Below are 3,683 nucleotides of genomic sequence, written 5' to 3' on the forward strand. Positions count from 1 at the left end.
TGGCTCTCAGGGCTCATGGGTACTTTCCCAGACCTTTCTTGCATTCAGTGTTTGTGTGGAGAGATCTGTAGTGATTCTAATATTTTTCCTATAGTAGTATAGCTCCTTCTTCAATTTTGCTGCATGCAAGATTGTTTCCTTATCATTCAGATCTATCATTTATTCTATAATATGTCTAGAAGTGTTTCTCCTGGGATCCTGCATGTTAGGTGTTCTATATGCTTCTGTTATGTGGGTAAGATGTTCTTTTTTGAGATGGGGAAAATTTTCACCGATTATCTTGTGGAATAGTTGTTGCATTCCCTTGCTTTGATATTCCTCACCTTCTTATATGAAGGTTGAATTTCGTGGCACTATCTGCTTGCCCTTGAATTTCCCTTTGGTATAATTTAAGTGATTTTTCCATATCTGTCATTTTTTTGTTCCAGTTGATGTACTGTGTCTTCTGTATTCCATTTTGTTCACTCTGTTAACTGTGGCTTCCATTGTGGTTTGCATGGAGGAAATGGACTCATTGTTGATTTCAATGGATTCAATGTTGGTTTTCAAAATACTAATCTCACCTCTTAATAAGGTGTGCACTGCCTCTATTTTGTCACTTATCTCATAGCTTAGTGAGGTGTGTGCTACCTCTATTTTTGCATGCATGTCCTGTTTGATGTCCTGCACCTCTTTTGGTATTTCGACCTGGTGTTCTTTCAAATTCTGGTCTATTTCTCACTTTATTTCTTGAGTCATTGCCTCCAGCATGTCTTGGATGTAGTGTTTGTCTTCCATTCCTGCTTTGCTCCCAGTGGGGCTCTCCCCTGGGTTGCTGCTGGCTTTTAGAGATAGCTTGCTATCCTAGGTGTTGATAAACCTTGTAATATTTCTCTGTGATTTTCTCATGGTTATTCAGGGATTATTGCAGACTAATCTGAAATTTTGTTTTGGTCAATAGGTGTCTGTCTTTGCTTGGTTACTGTTTCTGTGCTGGTAGAGAGAGTCTGTACCTGATCTCGGTTCTGTTGGTGGCCGACCTCCAGCTGCTGGTCTGATCCACACAGGATTCTCAGCTCTCTGCTGTAGATCACTGGCAGTTCCCGCCTTTACATGGGATGAGCAGCCTAGACTGCTCCTGTTTATTCCTACAGGTGTTCTTGGCAAGTTCGGATGTGCTGGATGTACTCTCACAGATGCTGGAGTCTGCTATGGTCTCCTGATGTTTTGTTTTGTTTTATATTTTTGGCTATTTGTGGGCTTGAACTCTGGTCTTGGGTGCTGTCCCTCAGCTCTTCAGCTCAGGGCTGGAACCCTACCATTTGACCCATAGCACCACATCTGGCCCTTTATGCTTATGTTTTGCTGAGGAATCAGATCCAGGGCCTCTTGCAATCACTGTACTGCTGAGCACATTACCAGCCTGAGCTCCTGACTATTATCGGGTGCTGGAGGCCTGTGTTGTTCAATTCCTAGCCTAGAATACATGGGTCAGGTTCTTGTGGGGTTTGAGCTTCTCTTGTCCTGAACCCCCTGCATCTTTTGCTGTCACAGGCATGATTACCAGGAGTGCAGTTCCCTGTTTTTCTCCCCTCTGCTGAGGCGTATGCTCAGCTTCTGATTTCAGTTGGGAGGAGTTGGTTATGTTGCTCAGGCACCAGATCCCCAGGCCTGGTCCCAGACCCCAGCCTGGGCACACCTGTTGGACCTGTGCTGCTGTGTATCCCACCTAGATTATGCAGCTTGGAGTACACAGTTCAAATTTCTTCCACCGTTGGGTGTCTTGACCCAGTGGTGCTGTTCAAGGCTTGGGCGTTAACGCTTCCTTCCAGGGTCTCTCTTGTTCTAGCCTGGCCAGCTGAGTGTGATCCATGGGCTGGTGGAGCTCTTGAAAAGTTTCTAGTTTTAGTGGGTCCTGTGGTGCAGGTTTTGGGGTAGGGGTTCTGGGGATTCCCACAAGCTTTTGAGGAATACACTGTCTCCCTTGAGGAATACACTGTCCCCTGCAGGGTAATCACCCTGGAGCTAGTTGTTTCTGTGTGATGTAGGTTGTTGGTTGCCATTGCAGTCACAGTTCAATTGAGGTGGTTGTGGGATAGGCTGAGAGGTGGTGGCTCTGTGTGTTTCTTTTCTGTCAGTGCCTCCATTGACACTGTTTGGGTCCGCTCCACGGGATGGGCCTCCGGCCTCCACCCGAGGGGTGGGGAGGGCCTCTGTGCAGGTACTGATTGCTGGGGTTTGTCTCTGTTTGCGCTCTCTGGATCAGCACCAGTTCCTTTCAGTTCTGCTCTGGTGTTCTGTGGGCATCTCATGTATCTCTGAGGTTCCTGCCATGGGGCTGAGTGGCTTTGGTGGGATGGAGCCTCTCTGCTCCAATGGAGAGTGATGGGAAGGGGTGGGATCTTTGTGTAAGTTCCCTGCTCAGAGGATTCTTCATTCGTCAAGATCAGCCAGTCTGACACTGTTACCTCAGGGGTCTTTGGTGCGGGTGATCTGCAGACAACTCCCTGTGTCTCTGGGCCACCGGCAGCTCCCACCAGGCTGGGCTGGCCATGGCTTGGCACGCTGCTTTGTGGCCAATAGACGTTGGGGGAGGCGTCTTCAAGTTTCTCTGTTGTGAAATTCTTCTATTCAATTTCTGTTTTTCTCTGGATGTTGATTTTTGTTGTTGTTGTCGGTCTCTTGGGGAGATTAAACGTTGGAACTCAAACTATCTTTTTGGTTTTGGAGAGCTGTGGCATTCCCCTACTTCCCCGTCACCGTCTTGGACCCTCTCGAGTTTTTGCTTTTTTTATTCAGAAATAATTTTAATTTATCTGTTGAAATGAGTACTAAAGAAACTAAAGATATTTCTGGTGCTTATGTGAAAAATTATACTTTAAAATATTCTGTATTCTGTTTGTATAATGCCCATAATCTATTTTATTCTTTCCTAGATATAAGACTTTGAATTCTACATTGTTTTATAATATATAGGTTCATTAATAAATGTGTCCTTTCAGATTGCATTCCATACCAAAACAGTTTAAGATTCCTTTTTTACTAGGTCCTTATAGTATATTTCTTTGGAATAAAATGACAATGTTGTCTAATTTTAAAGTTTTATTATGATTATGCTATATAAAGGCCTTTCTAAGGTGAAGATTTAATACACTGATGTCAAACTTTTATTTATATGAATTACATATATTGTTACACTTGTAATTTTGTAATCAACTTTTTAATAATTGTTTTTCATTTCTTGCATCTGAAGAATGAAAAATCTGGAATAATTCACAGATTTTCATATCATCCTTTGCAATTGCCATGTTAATCTCTGTATTGGTGTAATTTGGGTACATGTGCTGCTGAAGCATGTAATGTCCTCTAAATTTAGGTAGTTAATGATGCAATATTTATACAGGATTATATCCTTGGGTGCCTGTTTGTAACAAGGAAACCTTATTGTTCCTAACAATGCTACTGATCTTATTTCCCTAAAATTCTGTGTATAATGGAAAATAATTATATTGTTCAGTTTGTAATTTTTTTGTCAATGACTATTTTAAATCTTTTTCATTTTAGTTTAATCATACATTGAAGCATTTTTAGCTAGGTCCAAAGGGGATGGCTTTTTCAAGTACTTATTTATTCAACTGAGTTTGCTCTGTGTAGCTAACGGATTCAAAGTAAGCCTTGCTTAAGAGCTACTTCTAAACTTCTGC

General features: G+C 42.4%; 1 pseudogene; it reads right to left on the bottom strand.

Annotated features, from left to right (window-relative positions):
• Positions 1–3,236: 3,236 nt before the first annotated feature.
• LOC138823890 (U6 spliceosomal RNA) lies at positions 3,237–3,335 on the bottom strand (annotated as a pseudogene).
• Positions 3,336–3,683: the final 348 nt, after the last annotated feature.

This window comes from Dipodomys merriami, unplaced genomic scaffold (genome assembly GCF_024711535.1).
Source record: "Dipodomys merriami isolate MVZ:Mamm:240054 unplaced genomic scaffold, mDipMer1.0.p SCAF_1243, whole genome shotgun sequence".
Lineage (NCBI taxonomy): Eukaryota > Metazoa > Chordata > Mammalia > Rodentia > Heteromyidae > Dipodomys > Dipodomys merriami.